General features: G+C 40.0%; 1 protein-coding gene across 1 annotated transcript in view; it reads left to right on the plus strand.

The window, feature by feature from the left end:
* LOC140476800 (uncharacterized) overlaps positions 1-18,701 on the plus strand; it is a 180,227-nt gene that overhangs the window by 117,933 nt on the left and 43,593 nt on the right. The gene's annotated exons all lie outside the window — the stretch shown is intronic.

Genomic DNA, 18,701 nt, shown 5'->3' on the forward strand with positions numbered 1-18,701 from the left:
GAGAACACTGGTTTCTGATCTGTATCTTGTATTTGTAACTTATTATTCTCTAATGGAGTTTAATTAAAAAAGGTTAGGTATCAATCATTATTTAGATGAAGATGCTGACAATTAGAAGTATCACCATACAAATAACCTCTCTCAAAATCCTTTGATAGGTACATTCTTGGTTTATTCCCATTCTTGGTTGGAAATTCATTTCCCTTTCAATTGTAACACATGGCTTTTTCAGTAACCATCTTAACATCTATAAAGATTGTTCCAAAGATGTATTAATAACAAATAAGAGATTTAAGTCCAGAAAAAGACCTGAAGCCCCTGCCCATGATACTCCAGTAACGCAACCATAGTTTTTTGGTTCACCTGAGCTTTTTGCTCTTCACCTTGTCCAAGATTAGCAACTGTGCACTGAGTGCATGAGCTGATATCTAAATCCTCAGAGCAAAACAAAAATAGATAGGTAGCATTATTACTTGATCATCACTTTATATTTGATTTGGTGTAATGCCTATATGATTACAATGATTCTGTCAGAGGTGAACAATAACCCTGACTTAAGGCAGCATGGTGGCTCAGTGGTTAGCACTGCTGCCTCACAGTGTTAGAGACCCTGGTTCGATTCCACCCTGAGCGACTGTCTGTGTAGTGTTTACACATTCTCCCTGCGTCCTTCGGGTGCTCCAGTTTCCTCCCACAGTCCAAAAATATGCAGGTTAGGTGGATTGACCATACTGCAGTGTGCAGGCTGGCAGGTTAACTTTGAGAAATGCATGGTCACAGGAATAGGGTGGGTCCGTGTGGACTCGATGGGCTGAATGGCCTGCTTCCACACTGTAGGGATTCTATGATAGGATCGATATTGTAAAATGAGAATGTGCTGAATTATTTATTCTTGCTGCTACATCTGACAATCCATTATTCATGGTATCATGACAAAATACAGATCATTCTATTATCTAAGCAAATTTGTCAGAATCAAATGTTGCATATTATAAAGTTAACTGAGCATATATCTTGTCTTGATAACTACGCTAAATGCACAATATTAAATTAATATTATAATCCATCAAGTTTAAGTGGTGTTTTATATATTCCACAGACCAGGTTGAATGTCATTTGGACAAGACTTTTGAAATAATTTCTGTCAGGCCTAGAGGTTTGGCAGATGATGAAGATATGAATGAGATATTGGTTGCTATCATACCTATGTTTCAACTTCTGTGTAATTATTTTCTTTGTGAGCTGTTTGCCAATGCAGTGGCATTTATAGAGTGATAAATAAATAACGATATTAAGAAAACAACATAAGCTATATATCCCACCTTAGGAAGCTGAAGGTGGGGTTTGTATGAAATTGTCATTTAATAATTATTCTAAAGTTGTCATTATAAGATTCGCACCCAGGATTCTCAACACATTTTTCAAGTTGGTGACAAGTATGAAAATATGCTGAGACTGTACAAGAATCCAAACTTCATTCATAAGCCTTGGATGGCATAGAGCATGGGATCCCAATACAGTGGGCTTATGAAAATTAATTGGAGTGCACTAGCAATGGGAAGATCAATTGACGTTTTTTTTCCAGTTTTGGTTTAGTCCTGCCTCCTCTACTTAGCCTCTGATGTTATCAACCATTCACCAGTGTTGTATTTCCCCTTCCTTCTGTCTGAGAAGCTGCACTAATTTTCTTTAAGGAGCATGCTTTACCTGCTGGTTTAAAGATGCCCTGTCACTTCCTTTTAAGATTTTGTGTGGTTAATCTGTGGATTGCTGGAAATGCAGCCCAGTAAGGAAGAAGGGGCGTTTTCGACAGATAAGCACTTTGGTGTCTGTACTTAGAGCCTGATCAGCAAATGGAATAAGAAAATCATAACCTATAAAAGGCTCATGTGGTCTTTTTTATGACAGACTTAACATTTAATTTCCTGTAAATGAAAACCAGACATTTGGATTCTTTTTACTATACTAGCAGACTGTTAAAGATTTAATACTTAACATATTTGAATAGGAAACTGAGAGAATTAATGTGAATCAATATTTCATTTGTACTAACCATTGAAATTAATTGAATAAGAAAAATAACAAATAATGCAAACTTTAATCTCTGTTTTACACGTGAGGATGTTTACACGTGCGATTTAAGCTAAATGGACTCGAGGTGAATACTTTCACTTGTGACAGAGAGTGTTGCCTATCTGGAGTATAAAATCAAGAATTTAGATGCACCATCTTCCATTTATGGACAGAAAATAGGTTGAATTGATATCAGAATACATGCTACATATGACTCATAAGCATAGCTCCCTGCTAAGGGTTGTGATTTTGAAGAACTGCTTCTCATATGTTGTTGTATTTTCATGTAGAATCATAGAGTTGTACAGCACAGAAACAGACCCTTTGATCCAACTCGTCCATGCTGACCAAATATCCTAAATTAATCAAGTCCCATTTTCCAGCATTTGACCCATATCCCTCTAAACCTTTCCTGTTCGTGTATTTATCCAGATGCCTTTTAAATGTTATAATTATATCAGCCTCTACCACAATGTCAAAAAAATGCTTTGTGTAATGTTTTTATAGATGTACAAGTAATTATTTGTAAAAGTTTCTAAGCAACACTTAACAGTGATGACTGTGATTTGGGATCATGAGATGCGGGAGTCATGGGGTTGCAGTTAGACCCACTTGTTACTAGTGGTGGCTCTGACAAGTGCCTTTTTCCTCATGAATGAGTAATCATGAATAGGCATCGACCTAAAAATTGTCATGGTCCCAGAGTATTACATGCTGCTCTCTCATCTAAGAGAGATAACTGGTGGTGAGTATTCCCTTAGGGTCACCACATTTCAAGCCAAGTTGAAGAGTTGAGGCCTTTGAAGTGACCTCAGATGGCATGGGAATTGAATTGCTCCTGTTGCAGTCACTGCCAACTGAGCTACTTGTAGTGAACTATTAACAATTTCAAGTTCTGGCCTCTTGCAACAGTTTTGACTGGAATCCATTCATATTTCATTTTAGTTCGGCAACTTTATTCAGTTTTATTTCTTCCTCAGTGGTTCAGTGATTAGCACTGCTGCCTCACAGCACCAGGGTATCAGGTTCGATTCCAACCTCAGAATGTCTGTGTGGAGTTTGCACATTCTCCCCGTGTCTGTGTGGGTTTCCTCTGGGTACTACTGTTTCCTCCCACAATCCAAAGATATGCAGGTCAGGTGAATTGGTAATGGTAAATTGCCCATAATGTTAGGTGCATTAGTCAGAGGGAAATGGATCTGGGTGGGTTACTCTTCAGAGGGTTGGTGTGGACTGGTTGGGCGTAAGGGCCTGTTTCCACACTGTAGGGAATCAAATCTAATCTATTCCCTCAGCACAAGATTGTGGACCATAGGGCCTGAACTGTGCTGTACTTTTCTATGTTCTATGTTCTGTGTTCCTCTGTGGTGATCCATGCTGAGTTGCAGTGGGGTAGTGGTGCTCTGGAATTCATTCCATTTATAGAACAAGGAAAGCCAGAAGAAGCAACCACATAGTCTGTGTGATCATGAGCATGAATTGTTCTTTACAAGCCTGCAACTTTACTAGTGATTTTCTTCCCTAATGTCCCATAATGCCAGTTCAGATTTACGGAACAGTTTGTCGAGAGTCAGAAATTGTTAGTTCATCTTTCACCTCCATTTTGACAAATTGGCTTTTTACGATGGAAAGCAAAATATGAAATGTGTAGTTGCAGCCTAGAAATCAAAGTAGAAGGTTAGTTTGTCACCAGTTCATTATTATATTTAACAATTCAAGTCCTCCGTGGGCTGCCAGTTCATGATGAAACTTTATCCAGTATGAATCACCATAGACGGAGATACGGAAATGAATAACGTTGCTTAATTAAAAAGAAAAATGAATATTTTCTAGTCAAACTATTGCAGGAGCCTAGAATTTAAAATAGCTTACAATTTAACTAAGTTGTGCAGACCTTTTCTTTGGACAGTCTACCTCCAATCAGAAATGAGAACCCAATAATGGTTCACACATTTATTTAATGTAGGTCTTCATATGGCGGTACAGTGGCTCAGTGGTTAGCACTGCTGCCTCACAGCACCAGGGGGCCTGGTTTGGTTTCAGCCTCGAGCCACTGCCTGCATGGAGTTTGCACATACTCCCCGTGTCTGCATGGGTTTCCTCCAGGTACTCTGGTTTCCTCCCATAGTCCAAAGATAGGCTAGGTGAATTGGCCATGTTAAATTGCCCATAGTGTTCTGGGATGTGTAGTTTAGGTGCATTAGTCAGGGCTAAATGTAGAATAATAGGGTAGGGGAATGGGTCTGGGTGGGTTTCTCTTTGGAGGCTTGGTGGGGTGGACTTGTTGGGCCAAATGGCCTGTTTTACATTGTACAGATTCTGTGATACCCAAAACATTCAAAATTTGAGCTCAGTGGTTGTAATTTTATTAAAAGTTGGGTATATACCCTTGATTGTCAGCTCTTCCTGGCCAGTTTAGCCTGTGTGACCTCTTTGAAACCAGATCTTTGCCTGACAGGCCTTCAGCTGGTGGGAGACCTGAGTTAAGATTGCATTCAAAACCTGATGCTTTTACATGACCCAAACTTTATGTATAAAGATCCCACTGGCTTTGGATGGTCAGCTTCACCACAGCAGGATTCGATTGCGACATCATTTCATTTAACTATTTTTCTGTCCAGTTCTAACAGGCTGGAAGGATTAGTTATCCTTTCTATGCCATCTCCTCATGTACAATATATGTTTTGAGCAGCAATTTTACCGCACAGTCTTAGTCACTGGGGAAAACATTCAATATTTAATGATTTCCTATTGCCATAAGGTATCGTCATTACTTGGATGGAATATTCCGGATAAAATGTTCCATAATTGCTCCTGTTTCTGGCTGGCTTGCCAATGAATTTTCAAAATTAGATTGAGTTCAACAGAAGATGTAAGTGGCTGATGAAAGCAACGAGAAACAAAATGCAATGTAAGTTCTTGAAAGTCAGCATTCTGGCATTTCATATGACATTTGTTTTGTCAACTTTTGATACGCTGACTTAATTATAAAATAACTTCATAGTATTTTAATGTAATATTCCTTTTTGAATATATAGCTTTTGCCCTCGACATTCCTATGCATCTGTTTATACTATAAAATTAGGAACATTAGCGAGACCTGATAAAATAATTTCCAGTGAAAAGCCCACACTTCCTTTGTTAATACTGACTGGCATTGACCTTCTAATTGCAAGTCCTCAGAAAGAACAATGAAACAATTCTTTGCTTGCCTCCCTGGTGGCATTCATTTCTTTTGGTTAGAAGATCGTGGATGCGAAGCTATTCTAGGGTTTGAGCACAAACAAGGATAACAGTTTAGTGAAGGAAGAGACATATTTCCAAAGGTATCTTTCAGGGTTCTGACTGCTCAGGTAAATGTAAAAGTTTCTTTCACTCTTTGAAGAAGAGCCAGTCATTTTTTTTGATTCCTTGGCCAATATTTCTCCTTTTGCATTATTATCATGAATAGCTTCACTCATCACTTGAGAGGTGGGTAGAGCAGCAACATGCATTGATAAATCCATAAAGAATGTAAACAACACTTGGAATTCATTATTGAGGAATCTTTTACAAAAGCAAGTAGCGAATGAGTGGGATTTAATGAGTGCAGATGCGATCCCCATAATTTCATCCCATCAGGGGTTTGGTGGTGGCTGGGGAAGCATTTAATCAGGAAGGAGAGTCGGAAATGGGGACCAGTCCATCTTTGCAACTCCACCCAAGCATCCAGCCCCATTGCCAATTGAGACTCTTAAATCAGTCTGCCCATTTCAGGGTCTCATCCCGTCTCTGGGTAACCCCATGTCAGGCAGGGAATTCACCATGCCATGATCACAGTAAGCAAACCCTGGCATATTTACTTCCAGGCTTCTGGATGAGTTTGTTGTTAAAATAGATTCCAGTCCCTGATCAAGGGACCCAACATTAGGAAGTGGGATGGCCTGCTGACAGCCATCCCCTTTCACTGCTAACTCCATAAATCGCCTATCCACTGTAACCCACATCCTGTGAATCCCCTCCCACTATCGCCTATCTGTGAGCCTGGGATCAGTTGATGGCCTTGCATTGTTGTCATTCCAGCAGAAGCTATTGCCTCTCTGGTGGCACTGTGTTCAGTTGATCTGCCAACCTCTCAGTGGCTAGCCAGCCTCAGTTGGCAGGACTTCCATCACTCCAGCAGGATCCTTGATTCTGGGAAGGCCAACCTCTGGGCAGTCAAATGCTCAAATGGCACATAATTCAACAGGGTGAAAGTGAGGACTGAAGATGTTGGAAATTAGAGTCAAGATTAGAGTGGTGCTGGAAATGCACAGCAGGTCAGGCAGCATCCGAGGAGCAGGAGAATCGATGTTTCGGGCAGGAGCTCTTCATCAGGAATGGTTCCTGATGAAGGCCTCCTGCCCGAAACGTTGAATTTCCTGTTCCTCGGATGCTGCCTGACCTGCTGTGCATTTCCAGCACCACTGTAATGTTCCCATAATTCAACAGAACATGCCTGAAAGAAGTGATGTGAGATTTTCACCGGCTGTGCAGCCAGTGGGTGAGAAACTCTGTCAGATCTGTTAAATACAGCCTAGCATTAGATTTGCATACATCCATGGTAAAGTGTTGATCTCTGGACTCCAGACTCATGAGAAAAAAGGACAGTGACCAAAGGAGAAAGTGCAGGAAAGATTTCCAAGGATGTCACCAGAAGATTGGATGCAAAATCAAGTTGGATTGATCCAGCTCCAGGTGTTTTCTCCAGAAAATAGAAGTTTAAGAGCATATTAGATAGAGGATTTTAAAATTATAAAATGGTTTGATAGAATTAATGTGGAGAAGCTATTTCGACCGGATGAGGAGATTGCCTCAACAGATCAAATCTAGATTTAGGATAAATATTTTCAGTATCTGAGAATATGTAGCCAATTGCCACATGTAGCAATGAAGTAGACACCATTGACACATTGATGGAGAGACTTGGGACAGAGGAACATAGGAACATGGGTAAGCCATTCAGCCTCTCAAGTCTTCCACCATTCAATGAGATCATGGCTGTTATGTGGCCTAACTCCATATTCTCGTCGTTAGCTCTTTGCCTTTGCTTAACAAAAATTAATCAATCTCAGGTTTAAATTTAACAACTGATCCTGCATCCACTGCCAGCAGTGGAAAGGAGTTCTAAACATCTACCAGCCCTTGTGAGTGTGAGTGCTTTCTCACGTCTCTCCAAAATGTGGGATGCACAGTAGCTCAGTGGTTAGCACTGTTGCCTCACAGTGCCAGGGACCCAGGTTTGATTCCACCCTCGGTGACTGTCTGTGTGGAGTTTGTAAATTCTGTCTGTGTCTGCATGGGTTTCCTCTGAGTGCTCTGATTTTCCTCCCAGAATCCAAAGGTTTGCTGGTTAGATGGGTTACCATTCTAAATTGCTCATGGTGTCCAAGGATATGTAGACTAGGTGAATTAGCCATGGGAAATGTAGGGGTACAAAGCTAGGATAGGAGAGTGGGTCTGGGTGGGATGCTCTTCGGAGGGTTAGTGTGGACCGATGGGCCAAATGGCCTGCTTCCACATGGTAGGGATTCTATGAATAAATGGTCTAGCCCTAATTCACAGGCTATGCCCCCTAGAATCCCCAACCAGTGGAAATTATTTATATTTACCTGTCTTTTCCCGTTAGACCCCTTAACCTTAATCTTCTAAACAAACCTCATCCTTTAACCTTCTAAATTCTAGAGAAAACAGACTAATTTGTGTAATTTCTTCTCATAACTTCATACTTGAAGTCCAGGTAGCATTCTTGTAAACCTACATTGTACTCCCTCTAAGGCCAATACATCCTTTCTAAAATGTGGTGACCGCATCTACTCATAGTACTCCAGTGGTGGGGGGTGGGGGGGGGGGGGGGAAGGGGGTGGAGTGGGGGGAGGGTGCTCTAACCAGGCTTTTGTGTAACTGCAGTATAATGTCTGCATCCTTGTACTCTAGTCCTCTAGATATCAAGGCTAGCAACCATTTGCTTTCCTGATTGTTTTCTGTACCTTTTCGTGACATTTTAAAATACTGTGCACCTGGACCCCTCAAGCATCTTTTTACATGCACTTTATTTAATTTCACACAATCTAGAAAGTCCACTGATCTATTTGTTTTCACTCCAAAATGGAACAGCTGACACTTGCTTCATTGAACTTCATCTTCCATTGTTTTGCCATTCATTTAGTTTGTCAATATCCCTTTGTAAATTTATGCTATCATCTACACTCTATTACAATGCTGCCTATGTTTGTGTCATTAGCAAGTTTGGACGTAATTCTTTCTATGCCATTATCCAAGTTGTTAATAAATAATGTGACACATACACAGTGGATATTAGAGAGAGAATTGAAAGATAGTAGGGAGTGGGGGAGCAACATTTGGAGGAGGAGAGGGCTTGCAAGTAGCATAAATACCAATATTGACCAATTGAACATAAATACCAATATTGACCAATTACATAATTCTATGTAATATATCATGGTAGATCATAAACTGAGTGCATCTCTTCAAAAAGGTAAAGTTCCTCTTCAACATTTTATCCTACCTGTTCAGAACCATATCATACCATGAGGCTGATTTATATTCTGGAACATTATCCCTCTTAGAAGTAGATTGCAGTATTATTTCAGACCACTTCCTAAGTAGCAAAACAGATGATAACCTTTTCTAATACTACAAAAATAAGTTTTGAACAGCACAAAAGGAGGAATTAATTGAACTGGCATCTTGTCCAAAGCCCAGTGTAAGAAACTGAATTAACTCACAGCCCCATTTCAATATGGCTTTTGATAAATAAATAAAAAAAAACCCGAGTGTGAAGAGCAACTATCCACTGCTTTCCACCTCAAAATAATTCTAAGATAAATATTTGTTGTTTATTTATTGGACAATGCATTGCATCTTCTAGTAAAGCACAAATTAAATCAGCAGAAGTGTGTAGGCTATTAAAATCTTGTTTTTACAATAAAAGTTGATCTTTGTTTTATTTCTGTTTCATTCATTCCAATCGAATTTCTCATTATTGACCTTTTACAAACACTAGGCATTTCTGGACAAAAATAAACACATTAGTTATTGATGCCCTCCTCGGATCTTGCTCACCATTTTCTCTTCCTTTTCATTTTGTAATGCTAGCACTGTTAATTCTGATGTCTCTTGAACTGTTGGAAAGCTACTCAAAGTACCTTTTCTAGGTATTTCTAATAATACGTTGTGGCTCTGTACATGTTGTACTGACAAAGTTTAAGTACTACAGAAGAAAACATCTGTTACATTTTCCTTGAAGGCTTAATCCTGTTTGTGATATCATTTCTTTTATGAACAATATTGTGCCAATAATTTCAATGAATATACCACTTCAATATGAGGTTCATTGGTACCATATGGTAAATAGATTGTGATTTCGATCAATGAAATGGTCACTTTTGCAAGTAATCCGAAAAATGCTGAATCAAAAAGTGTACAGAAGTCTTTTTGTTTCTCGTATTCCTTTTTATCCATTAATTCATCAAATTCTCTGCAATTGCACATTATTTTTAAAATATCATTTGACCAACTGGTAGCACTTAACAAAAAATAATATTAGAAGTCTTCAGGTAATCTTCTACACTTTGGCATGAAGAATTTGTTCAAAATCATTATGGGATTGCAATCACAATAGTTTACAAATTATTATATTAAGAACAAAATTAAACTTACTGCTTGTTATCTTTTGTGATTGCACTTTGTGTTACTCACAATTGCTGTAAAACGCTGTCAATTATATTATTCTGTAATTTCAAACTTGGGAAGTCAGTATTTGGCAACAGCAGCATGGCTTTCGGGTAAAGAGAGATGGAGGCTGAGAGTTGTATATGCAAAAGGAAACTATCTTTGACAATGCAGCAAACTACTGGAGTGTCAACCAAGATTATACATTGAAGTTCCATATTAAGGCTTAAGCTAAAGGTCTTGTGATGGAGTATTACCATATGAGCAATGCTCGTGCAAAGTTATTTTGCCTTAATATTAGTGAGGAAGTGTAATTTTCATTATTACTTCTTTTAAGGTTTTGACAATTATGTCTAGTGACCCTAACCCTATCCCTATCCCTAACCCTAACCCTAACCCTAACCCTAACCCTAACTCTAACCCTAACCCTAACTCTTACTTCATTACAAAACCTGTATCTCCAATGTTCTCCATCATCTGCGGCTGAACCGAGTGTTTAATGACAGCAATGATGCTCAGGCAGTATGTGCACTAATGTGGAACTGCACTGGATCATGCAAACTAGAAGATCCTAAAGTTAAAAATCACACAACACCAGGTTATAGTCCAACAGGTTTATTTGGAAACAGTAGCTTTCGGAGCGCTGCTCCTTCATCAGGTGATTGAGGTTCAATTGTGCAATGCCACAGGCTACAGTAATCCCAGCAGAGCAATAGTTGGAATGTGACAGTTGTTCTCCCTGGCCCCGGTTTAGGGAATGGCAAAGATTCTGCTTCTGATTTCCCTTCGAGTACAAATACAAAACAATTACTCAGGTTGACCTTAGCAACAATCAGAATTGGTGCTGAACTACTGTAACCTATGGCCATATTACTCACTAAACTCATTGGGCTGAATCTTACAAAAAAACCCTAAGAACAGTGGTTGCTGGAAATCTGAGAGATAAACTGAAATTGCTGAAGAAACTCGGCAGGTCTGGCAGCACCTCTAGAGAGAAAGAAGGTTAAACCCTTTGGGTCATTGGACCCAAAACATTAACTCTGCTTTTGTCTCCTCAGATCCTGTCAGACCTGCTGAGTTTTTCCAGCAATTTCTTGTTTTTGTTTAGGCCAAACTTGTGTTTTTCTGGCTGTGTCAGTTCTGTTGACTTTCGTGGAGGGTATCTCACTGTGAGGCCTAGCAAGATTTTTTCACCATATCTCACCAAACTCACCTCATTAACTACCTATCTATGATGCTCTTCTTGCTTGATTCTAGCTTCAACTAGATGTTTGTCATTGACAAAACAATTTGCCACTCAGTGGATATTCACCAAAAGCTAAACATCCCTGGCACCTGTGCCACATTTGAAAGGCTGCAGTGCACCTGGGCAAATGTTGGTAATCCAATATTACCCTTCACTGGCAGCATAATGGCATAGCGACACAGAGCTAAGTTTCTCATGGCACATAGCTGTCTTGGCTGAGACTTCCTCACAAGTATAACCCCATTCTCTCATCCTTGTCATTATTTAACTACCAGACCACTCACTTTACCTTTCCTTATCTACATTCCATCTGAATACCTGATTTAAGTCTCAGCTACTCTGTTCTTAATGCCCACTGTAAACCCACATCATGTCATTGTTCAGTTGGAAAATATCACATGCAGGCAAACAATCGGACAGTGAGGATCATATAATTGCTACAGGGCAGAAAGAGGCTATTCAGCCCATCAAGTCTGCCATGAGCAACCACCCAGAACCATACCCTCTCCCATCCCTGTCAACTCTACATTTACCATGGCTAATCCACCTGACCTGCACATCTTTGGACTGTGGGAGGAAACTGGAACATCTGGAGGAAAGCCAAGCAGGCACAGGGAGAACATGCAAACTCCACAGAGACAGTCTCCCAAGGCTGGAATCGAACCTGAGCTCCTACAGGTACACCCTGACTCCCCCACACCCTCCTCAGAAATCAACATGCAGATGCTCTGTACAGTATATGCCCCTGACTGACAACATGCAATTTCCTGACTGTTCATGGTGATCATTGCCCACTCTCTGGACTGTGGGTGGACATATCCTGTGACTGTGAGAGTGCAGCTGTGCTGCTGTGGTCTGCTTCTTCAAAGCTAAAAAAGTGTCCCTGAACCTGAAACATTGACTCTGTTTTCTTTCCACAGACACTGCCAGACCTGTTGAAGATCTCCAGCAATTTCTGTTTTTAGCCCTGCGATGTAGCATGTTCCAATCTGTAAGCTGCATGCCTGTTATGTATACAACGTGGTCTTGCAGTAGCCTTTCAGTGCTGGTTACCAATGTGTGCCCTGTGTTGTCTATGCTTCCTGAGCATCCTGAAGTGGATTGAAGATTGGCATGAGGATCTGGAGGGGTTTGTAGTGTCCATTGATGAGGGGTTTGTAGAGGTGCTCGTGGATCTATCCCTGAGACATTGTTGTATGGTGAACAGCATGGAGGCTCCTCAGAGCCAGAGTTGAGGTTATGTCGCCAGGTACCTGCTCTGACTTCTGTTTTGAGAATTCAGCATTTAGTTTGCTCATGACAGGCAGTAAATTGGAAAGTTATGAGTTACTGGGGCAAGGTATATGGTTAATAAAAATGTCAACAAGCAATAATCCCCCTTGATAGGTGATCCACAGCTGCTCAGCAAGAAACTCACCCTAACACTTAGAACTTAGTTAGATGATACTGTAATTTTGAAGAAGTGACGAAGAGGATTGATGAGGGCAGAGAGGTGGATGTGATCCAGATTAGTTTAGGATATCTGGTCAGTTGGACCAAAGGATCTGTTTCTGTGCCATACATCTCTATGACTCTATGACTCTAAGTTGCTCCCGACATTGAGATAGGCCTTGCTGGACTTCTCGTGTGATTCTGCCACATTCTTTGTCCTAGCCCATGTCATTCAGGCTCCCATAAGATTTCACCTAAAAATATTGGTTCAACCATAAGAGCAAAAAATTATTTAAATTACAAAAAACATGGCCAGTACCCATAGAATTTAACCCAAAACACAGCAGCGCCTTTAGGAAAGATAGGGTCAATGCAATCTATCCTTCACTGCCTTCCATTCCTCAATTACATGCTGACCATCACAAATATCATGTGAAAACTCAACAACAGTTCTGCCTGGAAACTGATGGCACCCAGCCATCGCTCCCTGTCTCAATTCCCCCAATATCTCAAACTCATGAAACATGCAGCAAAAATGTACTCCAGTTAAATACTAGGGAGATCAGTGCCATTGTCATTAGTCCCCACCTCAAACAAAGGTTCCCTAGCTACTGATTCCATCTCTCCCAGGTGACTGGCTGAAGCTAAACCAGATTGTTCATAACCTTGATATTTTATGTATGTTTGTCTATATCCCTTCTAAGACTGTTTGTCCCCAATTCTGAAATATAACCCACAACTCTGCCCCATCCCAGCTCTTTTGTCATTGAAAACCTCATCCATGCCTTAGCTTCTTTCAAACATGACTTTTCAAACACAGAAAAATTCAAACACAGAAAACTCTGCTTTGGCATGTCTCACATTAAATTTACCTACTAAATCTGTGCTCACTGACCTACTTTGGTTCCTAGTTAAAATCTTTGAAATCTTGTTTTCAAATCCCTTCATGGCCTAGCCACTCTTAATTCATTCCTGATGAAGGGCTTTTGCCCGAAATGTTGATTTCGAAGCTCCTTGGATGCTGCCTGAACTGCTGTGCTCTTCCAGCACCACTAATCCAGACTCTTGATTCTGTAGCCTTCCAGCCCTACAACTCTCTGAGATCCCTGTGCTCCTCTTTACAATTTTATTTGCTTCATCATTGGTGGTTATGCCTTCAATTACTTTGGCCTTACCACTGGAATTCCCTTCCTAAACCTCTCTTCCACTGTACCTCGCTTTCCTTCTTTAAAAGGACCATTAAAACCTAGCTTTTTGGCAATGCTGCTATCATCTGATCTAATGAGTGTTCAAGACAGCATCGCCTCATCAAAGATTGTGTCCATTATTTAATTAAGTGGCTGTGTGTATATTTGTTTTATAATGCACTTGTTAAGCATCTTGCAACATTTTATGCGAAAGGTACTATTTAATACAGTTGTGACTGGGCATAAATAAAACTGGAGGCAACAAGAGTTAGTTAAAGATATTTATTTGTGATGGAGCCAGAACAAAACTGTGCTCCTTGGATGCTGCCTGACCTGCTTTTTCCAGCACCACGCTTTATCAACTCTGACTCTCCAGCATCTGCATTTCTCCTGAGATATTTTTGTCATCATGGCCAAATGAACAGTTTAAAAAGTGCACAATGGAGTTGAGCGTTCAATATGAATTTTCATTTGTAAGCAGAATGATAAAGTACTTTATGTTTAGGCCTCTGATTCAATCCTCAAAGTAGTCTAACAATTGAACTTTAGGCTTTAATTTATACAGGACGACTGTAACACAGTATGTTATTTGTTTTAATGAAAATGTAAAAGGTGGGAGAGAGAGAGACAGCGGTCATAACATTTTGTACAATAACCATTTTTGTCTCATAAAAGTCAAAGGTTTTACATTGCTGCTTAGTGCCAAAATAGAAGATAGACTTGCTGTGTTACACAATGCAAGCCACTAATCAGAGGTCACCAATCAGTTCCTCAGTACTTTACCGTGAAATTCATATAATTTTAGTAACATTCAGAATATTTCTAATATGCAAAGCATATTGAATTAACCTTTCTGAAGAACATAATGAGAGAAACAAAACTGTGTATGATTGTTGGAGTCATTTGCTGTGTAGGTTACAGCCCCATTACATGAATGGGAGTAGTTTTATTTAGAAGTTTAAAGTTTAGTGTTCAAACATTTGACAGAAAGATGTATGTTTCCAAATTATTCTCAACATTTTTCAATGGTTATTTTGTCTTTGTTCACAATACTTTTAAACTATTTTAGATGCTTAAAAACATTTTTACAACAATTATTAAAGATATTTTTGTGAAGACCAAAATTTTTATTTCCAATGTCCCAATTACCTGAATATATAATTAGGAGAGAAACATTGTTTATCTTACAGTGACATCCAAATAATTACTGATGACTGGAACAAGGAATGGTAATGAAGTATATTGGACATTAACTTTAAAATTTTAGACCCTATTTTCAGAAGCTGTTATGGGCATGAAATACATAATACTTAGATGAATTTATAATTGTTATAATAGGTGGTCTGGGACCATTCTGGGCAGATTTTGATCATACTTGAGAGAAGAGCATGTGTTGATGAAAATTTGATGTCTGACCTATTCTAACTCCGAGACCGTATTAGCATTCCACTTTTTCACATCCTGTTTGTAATGTGCAGGAAGCAACTATTGGTCTTTCTGCCAGCATGGGAATGGCAAACTGGGCTTTGGATGAATCGTAAGCAAGGCAATTGCATTGTTTTTTAGGAGATTTCTGGATGTGCAAAGAAAGGCAAATTTTCTTTTTTGAATAAAAACACGTTTGGCCTTCCCTGCATGACCCAACTGTCTTTGAGCTTCCCTGTGGCGCCAGGATAGGGCCTTATATTAATGTGAATATACCATGACCTGTCTACTAAAAAAAAGACTTGATGGGCTAATTGGCCTGCTTCTGTGAGTCCACACACTGGAATTTATGGTTCTGACTGGGGAGGGGACAGAATAGGAAGTCAGTTTGCTCATGTCTCTGTCAAATCAAGAGTTCACCAGGCAATTAGTGGCCAGCAGGCAAGTATTAGGAAGGGAGGGGAGGATCAGTGTGCCAAACCTTGGGTAGGACACCAAGCAGGAGAGGGGTTAGGCTGTGAACTGAAAGGGTTCCAGTCTCAGCTCCTACACCCCTGCCCTTTGCTCTGTACTTTCTCTATGTCAGCTTTAAAGTGATGGAATAAAGTACACTAATGCCCACACTCTGTCAGCTTCAGTGGTAGACCCTGCTGCTACATACAGCCACAGTTCCAATTACAAACTTTTCCATTCAGCTGGGTGCTCTTTCCTCAAACCTGGCTTATATTCTGAGATTTTAATCTCCATGCAATGACTGAAAAATGATAATTGATTTGGCCTTTAACAAGCTAGTTTGTCAATGTTTTTCAAAAAGGAATAGGCAAGCTTCTGATTTAGATATCTGCTTACCCTCTGTGATATCAGAGACTGGCAGGATGACATTGAATTGCTGACTCGATGTTGTCGCACTGTATTTTAGCTCAGTGCAGAGTGGAAAGGTAAGAAGCAAGGTCCAGCCCAATGTTTTTTTTTAATTAATTCACCAGATGAGAGTGACACTTTGCAAGCCAGAATATATTGCCCATCCTTAATTGCCCAGGGGGCAGATAGGAGTCAACCACATTGCTGTGGGTCTGGAATCACATGCAGGCCAGACTAGTAAGGATGGTAGTTTCCTTCCCTAAAGGATACTAGTGAAACAGATGGATTTTTCTGACAATTGTCAATGGATTTATGGTCATCATTTAACTCTTCATTCCAAATTTCTTTTAATTTAATTCAATATTAATATTTGCCATGGCAGGATTTGATCCAGGGTCCCCTGGGTCTCTGGGTTGACAGTTCAGATATAATACCACGAGGTCATCCCCTCCCCTCTGTTTCGATGATTGCCCTCATCTTCAGATAGACACTTCTTCTCTCCATCATGAATCCAAATGACAGTCTGCAGGATACTGCTTGTGGGTTCCCAACAGCAATTTAAGTGCCCGTCCACTGGGATTTTGCCAGGCAAGTAAGTACACCAGATGTTGATATATTTTTTGCCATTTTAAGAAAACATGCATCCTCAGATCTTCCTGTCTTCAGATAATCACGCTTGGAATGTTGACATACTAACTGCACAAACATGCCCAGAAAATGCAAATTTCTGATGGGCAATTAATTACCCTGTGTCCAGAACCTTATGAGAAACTCTCCAATTCTGAGTTAGAATCAGAAACAAGTTCTGACCTACTTGCCTGAATTGTTATCCGTTGAATGTAAAATAAATAAGAAACATGTCCGAATCCTGTGTAACTATTCTACTGCATTCACCCCACCACCACATTCCATTCCTGCCAATTGAATACTTTCTGACTCCACCCCTTGACCCACAAGGATAATCTCCTTGACCCACTGTACCCTCTTATCAACTTGCCACTCTGCCCCTTCATACACCAACCTGCTATCCTACTCCTTTACCAACCTGCCAGCTTACCCCTTCACCTACCAGCTACTATGATATCACCTTAAGAGGGAAACTTCACACTATAGCATTAGATTCAGTAATGACCTCACACATCTTTGAAATCTTTGTGCATCTCCAGCTATTTGTAACTGGGTTGCCAGCTTGTACTCCCTGTCCAGTGCATTGTTGCAATAGTTTTCTTCACTGGTGTGTTTCTGCTTAGTTTTCTTTGTTTGTGATGGGAAAGTCCTGTGGCTCATCCATTTTCATCACTGTGGATGTGGTTTGAATCTCGTGAATGGTCACAATGCTAAGCTCTGTGCATACTGATAGTTCTGCCAATGCTGGACTATCAATGCCAGCAGGTAGAGGATTTTGGGAATCCAAGCTGATTGCTACCTCAGTGCGATTGTGCTACTGTGCAGAATTGATGGTCCATTAGATACTGAGACAGTCTTTTATAGATTGTACTGTGGAGCACCACTTGTTGTGGCACACGTCTTTTAGGATGCAAAGTGATAGTGTGTTCGCACTAGCTCCAGCAGGGTGGGTCAACCTGCCTTTTGATGAGTTACAATGTTGATGGCTTGTCTTATAACATTGACATGTGTGTGAGGTTGACAAATGAGAGGTTTGGTCAACTTCCAAAGGTTGCTTTTCAGTTGATTGACTGTTCACTTCATTGATATGTTTGTTTACATTGGATGAATTTTCAGAATTGTGGTGGTGTGCTGTTTTGTTGGTCTGTTGAGCTTTGTTCTGGGGTTTAGTTTAGCTTTTGAAAGCAGAATTTTTGCCCATTGGCTTTTGGAGTGATATGCTTTGCAAGACATGAGAAAATTCTTGACAGCTTCTGGATGGCTGTGACATATTGTATCTATTACAGACCTTGCTGGTTGGATGCACTTTGCTGACCATAGCAATAGTGCTGCCTGCACCCACAGCAGGTTGTTAATTTTGGTCTGCAACTATGACTTCATGCTGATGTCCAACTTCCAACAAAGGTTCAACAGTATGGTCCTTTTTCTTGCACAGGAGATGTTTACAGCATGCTTTGTTTGGAGTAGAGACAATTACTCACTTGATTAAATCCTACTCATGCCTTTTGCTGTGGAATGTGGTGACAAATCCATCAATGATCTCTTGGAATTTCCATCTGTTCAACATGAATGTGAGTCTGTTAACCCAGAAGTTGACTCATATCTTGTGCTGGCTATCAAGTACTCTCCAGATCTTCACTGAAACAATTGATGCGTTTATTATCTAAGTCCTTCTTAGCAATAGTAAGTAATAATTTAAGAGGTCTCCTGGCTTGATCTATGAGCTAAAGATGTATGTGTTGTTGAAATAGCTGTAGTTGGGTGAAGATGTCACTCACTGCTCAATCCATAGTCAAATCACTGCCTTTAATTTTTTGTTGGAGTGTAAAAACATGGAAAATAGGATAGAAGTGGGCCATTCAGCCCATTCAGCCTGCTCCACCATTCAACATGAGCTCATTGATCATTATCCAACTCAGCATCCTGTTCAATGCAGGTAAACTGCTCCACAATAGACAATAAATTTTTCTGGTGTTTAAAATATCAGATTCCTGAACAGTTAGGCTATGGAGTTAAACTGACAATATCCTTTGACTACTTATGTTAATTCTGAACCTGTAAGAAACCTTTTTTTTAGATTAGATTAGATTACTTACAGTGTGGAAACAGGCCCTTCGGCCCAACAAGTCCACACCGCC

The sequence above is a fragment of the Chiloscyllium punctatum genome, chromosome 5 (genome assembly GCF_047496795.1).
Source record: "Chiloscyllium punctatum isolate Juve2018m chromosome 5, sChiPun1.3, whole genome shotgun sequence".
NCBI lineage: Eukaryota > Metazoa > Chordata > Chondrichthyes > Orectolobiformes > Hemiscylliidae > Chiloscyllium > Chiloscyllium punctatum.